The following is a 16613-nucleotide window of genomic DNA, read 5'->3' as shown; positions in this document are numbered from 1 at the left end:
CACAGCGGATCAACGCAAGTCTACATCTACATCTACATCCATACTCCGCAAGCCACCTGACGGAGTGTGCATCTATCCTTGGGAACAATGTGCACCCCTACATGCAGCTGGTTTTTTCCTCGTCTCGATGGCATCTGCCAGCAGGACAATGCAACATGTCACACAGCTAGCATTGTACGTCTTTGGTTCAAAGAGAACTAGTATGAGTTTACCGTACTTCCCTGGCCACCGAACTCCTTGGATTGAAACCCAATCGATAGACTGTGGGACCACCTCAATTGGGCTGTCCGCGCCATCGATTCTCAACCGAGAAACCCAGAGCAGCTCATCACTGCACTGAAGTCGGCACGACTCGGCATCCCTGTCGGTATCGTCCAGGACCCCAAGGACTCTCTACTCGAACTTCCGCGCTGCAAATGGTGCTTACTCAGGCTTTTGAGATATGGTCACGTTAATGTGCGTGGACCGTTTATTGTCCGTCGTAGGGGCAGTGCTAAATGTGCAGTTTAGTGGAGTCGCAGATCATTACTGCTACAAATTCGAGAAAATTCTGTATATCTACATCTACATGGATACTCTGCAAGTCACACTTAAGTGTCTGGCAGGGGGTCCACTGAGCCACCTTCACAATGACTCTCTATTATTCCATTCTCGAAAAGCGAGCACCTGTATCTTTTGGAGGTCTAATTTCCCTTATTTTATTATGATGATCGTTTCCCCCATGTAAGTCGGCGGCTGCAAAATATTTTCATATTCGGCGGAGAAAGTTGGTGATCGAAACTTCGTGAGAAGATTCTGCCGCACCTAAAAACGCCTTTGTATTAATGATGGCCACCCGATATACCGTATCATGTCAGTGACACTCTCTCCCTAATTTCGCGGTAAACAAAACGTGCTGCTCTTCTTTGAACTTTCTCGATGTTCTCCCTTAATTCTATCTAGAATCCCAGACCGCGCAGAGGACGGACAAGTATAACGTAGGCGATCTGTTATTCTAAATGTCTTGCCAGCAAGTGAAACACAGTCTTCGGTTTGCCTTCTCAGCAACATTTTCTATGTGTTTTTCCAATTTAGGTTGTTCGTAATTGTATTTCCTAAGTATTTAGTTCAATTTACGGCCTGTGGATTTGACTGATTTATAGTGTATCCTTTTAGCACTCATGTGTATGACCTCACACGTGTCATTATTTAACATCAATTGCCAATTTTCACTCCATACAGATATCTTTCCTAATCGTTATGTAATTTGTTTCGATCTTCTGATGACTTTAGTGGACGACAAACGACAGCACAAATGAAAAGGACGTACCCAGATTCCAGAAGGGGGCAAGTGCCCCTTCTTGCCCTCCCTTGTGAACGTCCATGGAAGCAACCACGGGTTTTTGCTTGTTCTGCTTTAAATCGTCGCTGAAGTCAATGTATTTAACGACCATTCAATACCAATGTGGATCTCGTACTATGCAGAACATTACTGTGTTTTCGACCTCTCTTTTTTTTTCTTTAGTAAGTAAACTGAATACTTCAACACATACATCTACATAGGCGGTTGTGAAGTGCATGGCAGATGGCACTCCCATTGTGCCACGTATTGGAGTCATTTCCCGTTCCATTCGCATGTGTAACGCGGCAGAAATGACTGCTTGTTTGCATTTGTGCGCGCCGTAATTAGTGCTGACCTTGCGGTCCCTGCGGGGACGATACGTAGGAGGCTGCCGTATAGTCCTAGTTCCTCACTTAATACCGTTTCTTGATGCTTTATAGGCAGGCCTTTGCGTGATGGTTAGCGTTTATCTCCAGGCGTCTGCCAGTCCAGATTAGTCAGCGTTTCTTCCGCAAGTTACGAACTCCTTACCAATCGTGTTGCCCTTGTTGTGTACATTTCGTATCCGCTGTACTTTTTCTTTGGTTTGGATCTCATACGTGGGAGCAATATTGCTCTAGCGATTCTCTTTTGAGACCGATGTCACCTTTCAAGTATCCTGCCAATAAATTGAAGTCTGCCACGTGCTTTACGTGGGACAGTGATAATTCCCTTTCATATCCCTATAAACTGTCACACCGATGTATTTGTCGAGTTTACTGACTCCACTTGTGGCTCACTGGTATTGTATAGAGGGTGTTCCAGGAGGAATGGTCATTATTCAGGGATATGACAAACGATTATTCGAAGCAAAGGAAATCTAGCAACAATCGACTCTATAATGCATACCTTAAGAGTCATGACCACTTGTTTAGTAGAAGAGATTTGTTTCACAGTATGTAAGATGAAGAAGTGGCCATAGCTCTTTAGGTGTGCATTTTAGAGCCGAAATTTTCTAGACTGTTTTTGCTTACAAGGGGATCGTACGGACTTCCCCTTGCCAATTTGATTCATATTGACAGGATCTATAGGACACGACTAGGACTTCAATATACGTAAATAGGAAGAAGCAAGTCTCGACCGTTTTCGAGAACTTTGGAAAGTTACGAGTGCTTGTATGCGTTGGATGGTCGCTAGTACTCAAGAATCCCTTAGACAAGAGAGTTCCAAAAGAACGAAGTCTTTGGATCCAACCTCGCTACCGGCACTTTTTTTCATTCCCACGTTATTCTAACAGGTTTATTGTGAGTGTGCAAATGATCATCATTTAATAACTCATTATTTGCATAATCTTTGTACTGAAAAGAAGAAAGAAAGATTTTTGTAAGTAGATCGGAAGTAAAAAAACAAGGATGCACAAGAATTTCAATGAAATCAGCGTAGCCATTTTATTGATGTTACTATCTCTATATTTGTGACAAGTATAATCTGTAAACTACGGAGCACTGCACGAATCAGGATGATGCTAATCATAGAAACATGAGAAACAATAATTACTGCGGCACAAAGCAGTTGTAATGAACGCCGAATTTCTGTATGTGGATGATTTTTTCACTGTGTCTGCTGCCAAACAAACCTGATTTGTATTCATGATCGGTTCCCGGTCATCACATCGTTTCGTGGAGTATCACCCAAATCTGTCAGTAGAATTACGCGAGAAGAGACTACCGGTCGGCGAGATTCGATCCACATACCTTTGGCGCTTATCAAACTAAGCGTTATTACGACTGCGGAATCCGTGAGTGCTAACGACCGTATAAAATATGTTAGTACGCGCAAATTTTTCACTCGATTTTCTCGTTAACGGTTGAGAGTTGCGTCTTCTTGTTTACTTACGTTGAGGCCCTAGCCGTGCTCTACCCGCCCTGTCGATATGAAACAAATCAGAGCGAGGAAGTTAGTGCAGTCCGCTTGTTAGAATAATCAATCGTTCCTGTCATATCCCTGCATATTGATGTTCCTCCCGGGACACCCACTATAGGACATCACGTTTTTGTTACGAAATGTATCCTTCACTCCATTTCTTAAGTCTTGCTACCTTTCTTGGCACAAGGGGTAATTCAGTCACCGAACTCTCATTTGGCCATACAAATCTAGGTTCTATGTGGCTTCCCTGAGTCACTTCTGGATAATGCCAGAGTTGTTTCTTTGAAGGGGCCACACGCGACTGAATTGCAAAATTAAGTTGGGTTCGTAACGAATTTCGGTAATAAGGTGAGTTGCGAGAGACTATCACTGTCAACGTAAAGCACTGCAGATGGTTTGTAAGACCTGGTATGGAAATAAATCTACTGGGTCACGGTGTCTCACGTCAGACTATGAGGTGTACAGCATGGAGAAGAAGGATTGTTCGGGGCGTTTTAGTGTGGACTCAAAGAAGAGCCGCGGACAGCCAAACTTAAGGAACAGCTTCGAGCGAACTGTTTTCGTTGCTGCCGAAATAGACAGCAATTCAGGGTCTCTTCCCACAGAAGTAGCGGGCGTTGCGGCGAATGGGAGCCAAGAGCTACTCTGGTGCCAATAATCAAAGTTTAACGTTTCTTTTCAGTGACGTCAGTTGATCAGCAGACACTGTCAAGGTAGGGGAAGCCACTTATAATTTACATGAGTGCTGGAATAATTAGAGTATCAAAGGTAAAGAAAATAATTCTATTGTCTTCGACCTCAGCAGAGCATCTATGATCCTGTCGATCTTGTATTAAGTTCTTTCGTGTTTAAAATTTACCAGGAAAGGAAAGTAGAGTGTCTACAAAGTTTGTTAAATTTGACCCAGTGTGTGGATGGGATACAGTTGATATAATCGCAGAGGATAGTTGTGGAAATAGTATTATCCGCATTCACAGGTAGTAGCTAAGTTGGCGATCCTAACCCAATTATTTAAAGTGATAGTTGAGCAATGTTACGTTATCCCGGACCAAGGCTTTAGTGGACAGAGAGATCACGGGGCACTCAAAGATCTCTTCCAGGAGGGGATAGAGCATCTGAATCTTTAAATATTCTACCCATTTGTTAAAGTTTGGCAACTAGCTCTAAATTTAGAGAAATATGAAATTTGGCAATGATCGAACGAAAAGATGAGACAAGTTTGATTGCAAGATTAAGGAGTGATGAAACGAATTAGTCATGTCATTCAGACTGTAACGTAGTAATTTGCTATGGGTTGTCAGCTTGCATTGAAAACGTAGCTTGCCGTGGAGCCGGGAGGAGAGGAAATGTTGGTTCTGACGCTCGCACAACGGACGCTGGCTTCTGGGCCGGGCGGGCAGTATACTTACTTGGTGCTGCGTGCAGTACGTTACACACACTCTCTATGAATCTGAGGAAGAACTGTTAAATATTATATTAGGACAAGAAAGCCCTCGGTCACAAATATTAAGTCAAAATTGACCAGGTTTCGACGCTACTATGAGCGTCGTCTTCAGAATTAAACTAACTGTTCTAAAACATAATAGGTATATAAAACATTAATAAACTAAAGTGTGTACTCACTGGAAAGAGATGCAGTGCTTACAAGCCCCATTCTAAAAAAAATTAAGCCGCAAAGGCGACGTCATGAAAAGTTGTAAATAAGATAAGATGGCGAGCCGCTACAGGCTGCTCGTACCTGAGTGAACACGGGTTGCAACAAAACTGAGGTGCCCACATTAGAGAGTGTGGGCAAGTAAACATGGTGTTGCTACGAGCGCCATTTATTAGCCGCAGAAACAACTAGGCTACTGTACATTCAAAATTAGACTCATGAAATTGTAATGAAGCTGATTCAGGCATAACGTAAACTCTAATAATAATAAGTTGAAGTTACATATTTATCTGCTTTAAACAGAGATACATTTTGTAACGTAAAAAAAAGTCAGTTATGACATACAAGAAAACAGCAAAGACGTAAACAGGAAAATAACATTTCGGCAAACTGCATGAGGAAATCTGAATCAAAGATCAAGAACGGCTTTATACAGTCGAAAAAGTTTTTATTTCGCAGCTGCAGCTGTTCGTTGAGAATGAGGCATCATGACGATATAGATGTTTGAAAATCTCGAATTCCCTAAAACATCTAACCTACGCCCCTCCTTTTCGGTATGCAGAATAGTGCTATCGCCAATGGCTTTAGTGCCCAGTAATTAAGAGACGATCGGCAAAGGATGAATGTAGGGGACTTGTGCCGTTTTTTTCTCAGAACATGTTCTTTATGTCTGATGGTGAAAGCACGTCCAGTTTGCCCTAAATAATAGGAGGAACAGGTATCACAGATGATCTTATAAACGCCAGAACTTTCTGTAGGGAAGCGAATGGCTTTCAAATTATGAATGAACTTTCTCTTCAGATTGTAATTAGTAGAGAAGGCAACATTGCAGTTGTATTTGTTGCGAAACATGCGCTGAATCTGATAGGAAATGGGTCCTACTGAAGGAATAGAAAAACGTTATTTGGGTTAACTTCAGCGCGTGAGGTGTTGAGCGTAGTAGTTCTTGCAGTTTTCTTTTTGAGGATATCGTCTACTATGTTAGGCGTATATTCATTACTGACTGCTATGGTTTTAAGCTATTTGTTCTAATATAATTCTGACACGGTCACTGAACCTTAGCAGCTATGTTCAAAGTTTTTTTGTTAAATATTAATCGATATTTTTCACTTAGTGCACCAAATTCTATGGGTAACACAACCATACTGTTAAAACTTCAAATTAATAACTTCGCTACTTTACGTAAAACACATAATAACTGTGCTGGTATTGTGAAACTGAGTTAGGGACTGTAACGTATTTATCAATAGTAGTATCAGTTGAAAACACAACCTCGAGAATAGGTTCATATACTGAAATTTTCTTTAATTTCACTACTACAGATTCCTGACGTAATTAACAGTACACTGGAAAATTGTTATTTCATTGTTTTGTTGTGTGTTTTGGAGGGACTGAGACACTGAATAGAGGACATCCGTAGAGTAAGAATCTGATATTTTATTGAAACTGTGTAAATGCAAGAGTCAGAAATTTGTTGTGTAATAGGGGAATTTGTGACGTATGTCCGAGTGAGACTGATTTTGTAAAAGACAGCCAGGAGGGGCGTTAGCTATTAAATTTATTACTAATTTATTTTGTGGAAAGGTATCGTAGACAGTACCTTGTTTTCATTCAATTTTATCCAGTTTCGGAATTACGAGATTTCTAGTCTACATTGCGTGTGGTAATCCGATTGGCTGAAATTAGAAATACCACGAGTCTAGAAGTGCTCGAAATGATCTGATCGGCTGTTCAACATACTACCCACTAGGAATTCAGCATTTCCCGCGCGTTTGAGTACGGCTTTCTGCCTCAAACCAATGAGTCGAGATAGTCGCTCGGGAGCCCTCTTCTAGTCACCACTTATGTTAAATGGTGCTAATCAAATTAGTACCAAAATGAAGAAATTCCCGCGTTTGATCAGTTCTCGTATATTTCATGAAAAGCGACTACTTTGTGCGGTGTTTTGAGAGAGTCTGAGCTTCGTAAGCGGCTTATCTTAGGAGATTTTGCGTGTGAACATTTCAAGTCCTACATAAACTCCGCGTGGCGTGTTTCGTGCAAATTACGAGGCATTATGGCGAGAACTTCCGTACCAGAAGACTACTGAACGACTGACTATGTTAACTCGCAAGTAGTCGTGGGTCAGTGACTGGGAAGTTTAAAATGTCGGGTTGGACTAAATATCTTCTGGCTGCTTTTGGGTGTGAACTTGTAACAGAGACCGTCAGTAACATTGTATAATTAGTGTCGGGATATTAAATAAGGATAGCCATTTCTGTGTCTGAAAGACAATATAATAGATTATAGGAAAGTTTAGACTTTTTCAAACGAGTCATGCAAGAATCCCGAACATCCGATTTCAGATGCTCCTCATGGGGTGGAGTTATGTGCCCTTTGCGTGGTCGATATGTAGCTCACTTTTCGTCGATGCTGCTTTTATCGGCTAAACCAGTATCTACCATCGCAGAGCGAAGGGGCAGACAACCTAAAACCTATCCAGGTAGGTGGACTGATTGATTTAAGGATAGTGAGAGAACAACCCGCCCCATCGCAAACTGCTATGGAATAACAATCCCGGGGGATGCGAAATGATGCTACCATGCATTTTTATTTGCGAGTAAATTAAGCTCGCCGCCAGCGATTAGTCGAGCGGTCTTGGGCGCTACAGTCCTGGACTGAGCGCTGGTCCCGGCGGAGGTTCGAGTCCTCCCTCGGGTATGGGTGTTTGTCTTTGTCCTTAGTATAATTTAGGTTAAGTAGCGTGTTTTTTTGGTTTGTTTTTTTAATTAAGCTCCTTGTTTCGTCACGCCGATGGTGTACTGGGGACCTGCAATTTGCCCACGGAACACATATATTGAACGTTTTTAAGAAACCTGTGCGAACGGGATCCTAGCAGGTTGGACTAACAGACGACATCGGGCGTATACATAAAATTACGTTACAAACGCCAGAAGGTATTTTCACTCACCAGATTAAAACTGTGATGTCGGACCGTGACTCCAGGCCCTTTCCCACACGGGCAAGTGTTCTGAAAAAGGTACCGGGTTCGAGTCCCGGTCCGGCACACAGTTTTAATCTGCCAGGAAGTTTCTTATCACAAATGGTCACGCGTTTGTTTTGCTCACTGAATATTGTCACAGAAGTGGCCAAAACTCTTATCTGACACACAGATGAAGAAAGACGATATTGTCTCGCGAAAAAGGATATTTTAAGAGCTCATCTTCAGTGAAAACTCAAATTCCATGCATATCACTCTCGCATGGATGGTCAGGATAAGATTAATTCAGCTGACACAATTGATCGCAAGACATCATTCTTCCCACTCTCCTTCCGTGAATAAAATGGAAGGAAAATTTGCCAAGAGTTTGCAGCCGATTGTCGAAAGCAATGTCGCAGTCAGTTGTTAAATCAAAATGACACCTTTTCATGGGTTCATCTTCAGCTCATAAAGAAATAAAATTTTGCTGCTTAATCATATAACAGGCAGTCAAATGAAAACGAAACGGATGGGGGAAAGTAAGCAAATCGTTTATTACTTCAAAAGTAATCTCGATAACTGTTAATATATTTATCCCACAGGAGACAACACGGTCAGTACCGTCATGGGAAAATGTTCGGTTGCCTACGAAGCCGTGATTGGACCCAGGCCTGCCCCTCTTCGTCCGAAAAAAAATCGACGGCCACGACTGTCTTTTTTCAGGGCTCCGAAAAGATGGAACTGCCATGGGGAGAGATCTGGACTGTGTGGAGGAAGCGTAAGGGCCCGCCCACATGTTGCCAAGGTTGTTTCGAGTACGCTGCAGAAGTTTCGCTGTGAAGCACTTCCACAGCTTCCACGCACTCACTATCTCACACCATGCGATTTCCATATTTTTGGAGCCTGCAGGAAGACATATTGGCTGTCGATTTGCTTCGGATGAAGAGCTGCACGCCTGGATACAATCACGGTTCCGCAGGCAAACGCACACATTTCGCCATGAAGACACTGGTCGTCTTGTCTGACGGTGGATACATTTATCAATAATTAGGGTGACCAGACGTCCGGATTAATCCGGACATGTCCTCCTTTTTAGCTCTTTGTCCGGGGTCCGAGCAGATTTTTACAATGTCTGGCTTTTTCGCAAAGTTGAGCTAATACAGTTAAATTTACAATTCGTCCCGTTCTATTGCTCTTTTCTTAAATACTTTAACTATTGGCAGAGCCTTCGTGATAAACACGCATGAAGGCGGTGTTAGTATGTGGCACCAGGATCGTCGATACTATCGTTGATCGACCTATAAGCGAATGCGAATATCGGTTATTTAAAATTTTCGTTTCGTATCTTCTCCTTGTACTGGCGTAGTGCACGTGTGATTTGTGAGTGTAATTTTTAACCGAGTGAGTTACGTAAAATATTTGGCTATGCCTAAACGAATGTGTACGTTTTCTGATGTCCTTTCCTGCAAATATCTGGCTTTCAAGAAAGGGAGAAATGAATTTGAAGCGGAATGTAAGATATGTGCCAATAAAGGTAAGAAATAACTCGACAGATTAACTGTCATGGTTTTATTTCATTGTTTCATAGTCATTCAATTTATTTGTATTCGGGAGGTTAAAGTGCAGTTTACATGTCGTCAGCTGCTGCTTGAATTGTAGATGTTGGTAGCGGTGCGTCGAATGAAGGGAGGTTAATGCTCTTACGTTTTCGCGTTGTAAACAATTCCGTGTTGTTGACATAACAAAACAATTGACGCCACACTGTCACCCACAACCAATGTTTTTAATTTTTTATATTGCTCAGTTAACGACCACCTGACCACCAATAACAATTAACTACTAGTTTTACCGGTAATTCCCGGTATTCACGCGACTTGTCAAAAGCTGACGGGTGGTATTCTCATGTGCGGTTGACCCGTTTAATGTGTCCACTTTTTTCTTCCTTTGTCCTCCTTTTTGAAGCTGTTTGTCCTCCTTTTTAAACAATTGCATCTGGTCACCCTATCAATAATTATGACGATTACTTTTGAAATAACAAACGGTTTATTTACTTTTCTCCGTCTGTCTCGTTTTTTACTGTTCCTTACAGTTCTTTTTGTCTCAGACACTAACAAAATGTTTTGGTACAATTGTATCTTATATCCGTTCTAAAATATGAAATCACGACTATTAGCATCCAGTTAGTGATAACCCGTGACTTCTGTGAGATATTTTGATACTTCTGGGTGAAGCATAATCGATGGGACAGCTTAAAAAGAGGATATGTCGAAACAAAAGCTCACGCTCAAACCGCAAAAGCGCCACAAAAATAGACTTCCGATTTACGTGGCTCGAAATAGCACTGTCTGATTACCGGTGAAGGTCCTACGTGAAAGCTGTTCTTGTTGAGCTGCATTTTGAAACCAATGTCAGTTGCTGTAATTAAATGGCAAGTGGCCATCGAGCGAACAAATTACACGTTTCTGAATTTTTCTGTACACACACACACACACACACACACACACACACACACACACACACACACACGCACACGGGCGCGCGCCCGCGCGCGCGCGCTCGCACGCACGCATACACATCGGATTTACAACAGCGTACTCATTCATACGCGTGTGTCCTCCAGCATCAAGTACGTGACAGTAACCAGATAAAGCTGGAGCGACGCCGATGGTGAACGCAGTGTTAATCTGAACTTGCCGCCCACATTCCTTCTATATAGACAGCATACGGTTTTGTTAGTTTTCCTTCAGTCTATTCTGTGCTCAGGCATATAATTTTTGTGTCGCAAGTCATGTCGGAGGTGTTTTCCTCCAACAACTACTTAACACAGAAATTTATATCTTGTTTATCATCGACGGTAAATACTAACGAGAGGCGACTTGTTTATAATCATGAAGTGATCATTCACTTAAAGAATGTGGAACAAGCCGCACATAATTTATCCTTTTCTTTGATACCGCGCTCCATACTAATGATTCACAGAACAAATAACTCTGTTTTTGTCCTCGTATTAAACGCCTAGGATCACGTAACAACTTCAGTCCTCTTCTTTGTTGTTGTTTCCTATTTTTCCAGTATTCCTCACCCTCTTTTTCCTTTCATTCGGCAGAGTTGTCCAAAGAAAGTTAACCTCTGCTTTGCCGTTACTTCTGATATTTTCACTATATTTTCGTACGGCTTCTCGTTACTTGTCATTTTTCAACCATTGTAGTTTGTATTGTACTCATTATTTTTCTAATAATCCTGCTTTCAGATACCTCTATTGTTTTCAGCTTTAGTTCATCCTTAAGCACTCATATATATGCATGTAAACATTCTGGTCTTACCGCTGTGGTATAGTGTTTTGGTTTTATAGATATACATTTCTGTTATTAATCCGTATGCTCTTTACATTTTATTAAATCTGACATGTACTGCAAATTTTTGTAGTCCTTACCGCTGTGTAGTTTCTCCGTGGTACTTAAATTTACCTATTCGCTCTGTTTTACCTATTTGTGTTTCCGTGTACTTTTGGGGATGATACATATTTGTCATGATTTTTTTTTCAGTTGTAATTTTGTGACCAGTCCTATTCTCTATTTTTTTTTCTAGAAGATTCATGAGAGTAAGGGCAACAGCCAGATTTCCTGAAAGTGTTGCAAAATCGTTTGAAAAAGCCAGACGGTATTTTTTTTAATGTCATTTGTTTTTCCCAGAATTATTGGTTCAGTTATATGATTTTCAGATCCAAATTCCAGATCCTTACAACTTTTTCCAAAAGTAAACAGTAGGCCTACAACTGATAAGCCATCTCCTTGCCTAGCAGAAGTTTTTATTTCAAATGGCTGAAGCACTTCTCCCATAAATTTAACTCTATGCATCGTAATTGTTGGAGTTTCACGAATTATGTCTACTAATGTTCCTTTAACACTAAATTCTCCAATGATTTCATCTATTGTCACTCGATCTAATCAAATGTTTTCGTGAAATCAATGGTTCAAATTGCTCTGAGCACTATGGGACTTAACTTCTGAGGTCATCAGTCCCCTAGAACTTAGAACTACTTAAACCTAACTAACCTAAGGACATCACACACATCCATGCCTGAGGCAGGATTCGAACATGCGACCATAGCGGTCACGCGGTTCCAGACTGTAGCGCCTAAAACCGCACGGCCACTCCGGCCGGCGTGAAATCAATAACTAATGCTATCATACATGTGCTGGTTAACATTCTGTGACGTATTATTGATTTTAAGTTAAAAACCTGCTGATATTCTCCCAGTTGTTTGCCTAATATTTCGTTAACTGTGTTCAGGTGATTTTTTTATATAATATTTGGTAGACCACTCCTCTACTATGATCGACATTTTGTTTCCCTTTACATAACAGTCACCTGGGCAGTGGGGAACGGGAGAGTCTCTAGCTATCACAGCCGCCTATAAATTCCCTGCTGTGTGTTAACGCAACGTGCGTAAACCGAAAGTTGTTTCGATCGCCGCAGGTCTTACTAACCATGGTCGCACTGGTGTTGTCTTAGTCCGAACTCTGAACTGACTTATCCAGCTGGTTATAAGAGGACTTACAATTTGGCGTAGACTCTAAACCACACTGCGTACAAAAATCATTGCCTGAGGTGACAGAAAAAAAGTTGCTACAACCAGCGAAGGATTCAACCCCACACATTTTGATTTGTAGTCCTAACACTGACCCACAAAGCCAGCAAGCCACACTATACAAAAAATTGATCTCAATTCGCGCATCGGACAAGTGCAACGGCAAAACTGAAAAACAGTGTAAAGCGCGTGGTATTAAAACAACCTCGCCGACCTCCCTAAAAAATAATGATTGCTTTTACTCGCCACGACCTCTATTATCAGAAGCAGTAAATTCTTGATACATGTTTCACTATCTTGTGCTCGATGGAGTAGGTCATCAACGACGCTAAAACTGCCACGCATCGGCAGAGACAACAGAAGGTGTATAAGCAACGAAAAAAGTCACAATTTCTGAATTTGTTTATGCATCTCTGAACACATGAAGACATACAAGTTTCGAATTTCTGTCACGGAGATTTGCTTACATGCGCATAAGTCCGGGCACATCGAAATCACGCTTATTTTTCGAACCTAATAACTTCTGAAACAGCGACCAGATGATCAAATTTTAGAAAGCGTAATACAATGCATTTAGCATTGTTTATTACGACTTTTACCGTCAGGTGACCCGTTACATCGTTTATCAGTAATAGTGCCCTCGTTAGGATACTGACGTGATTTAAGTGTTAAAGGTATTTATGGGTCGTCCGCCTTGTTCGTTTGGCTCAGCGCAACAATCATTGTTTTCACCTTCAACCGACGCTAAGTTGCTCTTCTTACAAGTTACTTTAGTTTCACTGGTCGTCAGGTTGTTTTATACCGCTCCCAGCACCTATCTTTTCATTAAAGTTAACAAGACAACAAAAAATATAGTCACACTGTTGGATAGTGTCTCGAATTGTCTAACATCATCTACCTCTTCTTTTCTCGTAGTAATTATTTCGTAAATACGTGCCTACTCTGAGCTGTTTCACGTATTCTAATTCTCTTCTGTCTCTACAAACTTCTCTTACTCTTTCTATTAGTACATTCACCTTTTAAGTTGCCTATTCTTCCAGTAAATTTTCCATTAGGATCCTTTCTCGCCTTTTGTTTCTAGCATCTGGTTACATTTGCCGCAGCCGTATGTAGTATCGCAATTTAGATGCTTCATTTATTCTTTTCAGCCGCGCAGAGTGGCTGCGCGGTTTGAGGCGCCATGTTACGGATTGCAGGGCCCCTCCCGCCGTAGGTTCGAGTCCTCCCTCGGGCATGGGTGTGTGTGTTGTTCTTAGCATAAGTTAAAGTAATGCGTAAGTCTAGGAACCGATGACCTCAGCAGTTTGGTCCCTTGAAATTCACACACTCGCTGTTCTTCTCAGGTCATGCGAAGGTAAACTTTAACTTCCACAGAAACCTGTACTACATAGTAGTTCAGTAACTTCCTCCACGACTGAAATCAGTGGATCGTATTTCTTGGAATCATGTGTGTCCCCTTGTCTCAGTATGGTTTTCATATCGTCTTGAATTTGGTCATGTATCGTTTTGGTTCCTAGTTACACCAAACCTGTCACTTCTGTGTTGGCTCCCTGTGTTTATATACTCATGAAAGATAAAAGTTTATGAGTTCCTGCTTCGCTAAGTTATCCTGAACCCGAATTCTGTAATACTATGGCTTTGTTTGGACTGGAAGTATTCTGTCGAATCTCATGATTCGTAAATCTTCCAGAGACAATAACATTATGTGCCCGCCTCACTCAAACCTGGATCCTTGCCTTTCGGGGACATTGATTTTAGTGAATGAGGCATCCGGTTACATTTACTGATTTGCCTCAAAGCTTCTTCTTGCCTTTGCATGTCGCGCCGAAGGGTGCGCTCAGACATCTTTTTTCGGTAGAACGTTCCGCAAACCACTGGAAGTGCATGGCGGAGGGTTCCTTCCTCTTTACCACGTGTTTGCGTAAGGAGTGCGGGAAGGATGATTGTTTTGGTACCCATGTGCGCGCCGTAATTAATCTTGCCTTCGCAATATCTACGGGAGCGCTACGTAGGGGACAGGAGTATATTCCTAGATTCTTCATTCAGTCATGGTCCTTGAAACTTTAAGCAGGCTTTCACAGGACAGTTGGGGGTCTGTCTTCAACCCTGTATCTGTTCAAATCTGTCGGGTTTTTCGTGATTTTCTTCTACGAGTCAAACAAACATATCACTTCCCTGTTGCCCGTCGTCGTATGCGTTCAATATCCCCTGTTAGTCCTCTTTCGTACACATCCCATACACTTGAGCAATATTCTAGGATGGCTCGCACGAGTATTCTGTAAGAAATCTCCTTTAGTAGACTGACTGTCTTTCACAGCATCGTATCACGGAACTGAAGTCTGTCACATGCTTTACCTACGACTGAGCCCAAATGACAGCACCGTTTGTACTCCTACTTACAGGAGCTGACTGATGCCACTTGTGAGTAGAGTCATAGGATATTAAGTTTTTACATTTTGCGAAGAGCACAATTTTACGTTTCTGAACTTGTGAAGCATTTCTTGAATCTTTGCACCACTTTGAAATCACACCAAGACGACTGACGAAGGGCTTTCAGCATTTTCTTCAGGTAGTACTTCGTTACTTCATTGTGCATAACTCAGTCAATTACAAAAAGTCTGCGGTTATTATTAATACTATACGTCATGTCATTGACAGACAGCATGTACAGCACAGTCTCGAAACATTTCCCTAGGATACACGTAAGCGTAAGGGTCTAAGTTTGAGTTCCTGTGATCACTGCACTTTTTTAGCCTGTCGGGAAGTCACATAATTGCACTTGCTCTGCTACAGGATCGAAGAATAATTATGGTTTATCATTGATATTTCTTCCCCTTGCATTTTGTTTCTGACTTTATTCTTCGCATTTTCGATATCTATACATTTGATCCCTTCATATTCCGCCGGCCGTGGTGGTCTAGCGGTTCTAGGCACGCAGTCCGGAACCGCGCGACTGCTACGGTCGCAGGTTCGAATCCTGCCTCGGGCATGGATGTGTGTGATGTCCTTAGGTTAGTTAGGTTTAAGTAGTTCTAAGTTGTAGGGGACTTATGACCACAGCTGTTAAGTCCCATAGTGCTCAGAACCATCACCTTCTTATTCCGTTCTCAAAACGTATCCCTTTTTCTTTAAGAATTGACATATTGCCAAATGGAAGTTTGCAGCAGTGTAAGTGTTCATATAGTAATTTTTATGTTTCATTACTACAAATAGTTTCATCTTCAAGGGTGATAATTCTTCCGCGCACTGTTTTGTTATTGTGTGTAGACTGTAGTTACTTCCATACTGGCAGAAGAGAAAGAAGGCTTCATGCAGATTTCGTTGATACACTTTATAGTATTTTCATTATATTCAGTAGGTATGAAAGTAAATTTTTACGCATTATGGCGAAACTATTTGTGGAGTAATTATCATACCTAAAAAACAATAAAGTGCAGCAATCGTAATTGGTCGATATTGACATAACAAATTATTACATGAACCTTTAATCTGGTTCGATTATAGTTCCACTACCATATACATGTAAATATTTTGCGATTTCATCCCACACTCCTTGGGAGGAGGGCAGGCTGATGAAGGCCTTGAAGGTCCAACGGTACCGACCAGCCACCGTGTCATCCTCAAACCACAGGCATCACTGGTTGCGGATACGGAGGGGCATGTGGTCAGGACACCGCTCCCACAGCCGTATATCAGTTTCCGAGACCGGAGCCTCTACTTCTTAATCAAGTAGCTCCTCAATTTGCCTCAGAAGAACTGAGTGCACCCCACTTGGCAACAGCGCTCGGCAGACCGGGTGGTCACCCATCCAAGTGCCAGCCGAGCCCGACAGCGCTTAACTTCGGTGATCTGACGGGAACCGGTGTTACCACTGCGGCAAGGCCGTTGGTAGATGAAGGGCTTTCAATGTTGTCTTTGTAGCCCGAAGGATTGTAACAGTTCTAATTTTTTGATCATTATTGCATTTATTTCGTTGACTTGAAATGAAAAGTTTGCTTTTGTGTTTTTTTAATATATGTTGTCTGTTTCACAATGGAATTTTATTATTTACTTTAAGGATAATATGTCAGTGAGAGAGTTGTTTAGCTGCTTGTCTGAGAGCTTTGAATCTAATCTTCTTAGGACACATACATATACACTCATATACATACGCACAATAAGATTACAGGTACTCAGACGAACC

The 16613-nt window shown here is 41.7% G+C and overlaps 1 protein-coding gene and 1 pseudogene across 1 annotated transcript in view; one reads left to right on the top strand and one right to left on the bottom strand.

Annotated features, from left to right (window-relative positions):
• LOC126353835 (ecdysone receptor) overlaps window positions 1-16613 on the top strand; it is a 1466551-nt gene that overhangs the window by 22883 nt on the left and 1427055 nt on the right. The gene's annotated exons all lie outside the window — the stretch shown is intronic.
• LOC126356674 (5S ribosomal RNA) lies at window positions 16203-16320 on the bottom strand (annotated as a pseudogene).

The sequence above is a fragment of the Schistocerca gregaria genome, chromosome 3 (assembly GCF_023897955.1).
Source record: "Schistocerca gregaria isolate iqSchGreg1 chromosome 3, iqSchGreg1.2, whole genome shotgun sequence".
NCBI lineage: Eukaryota > Metazoa > Arthropoda > Insecta > Orthoptera > Acrididae > Schistocerca > Schistocerca gregaria.
Note: the sequence above shows the minus strand (reverse complement) of the source record. Positions and strands in the feature narration are given on the sequence as shown.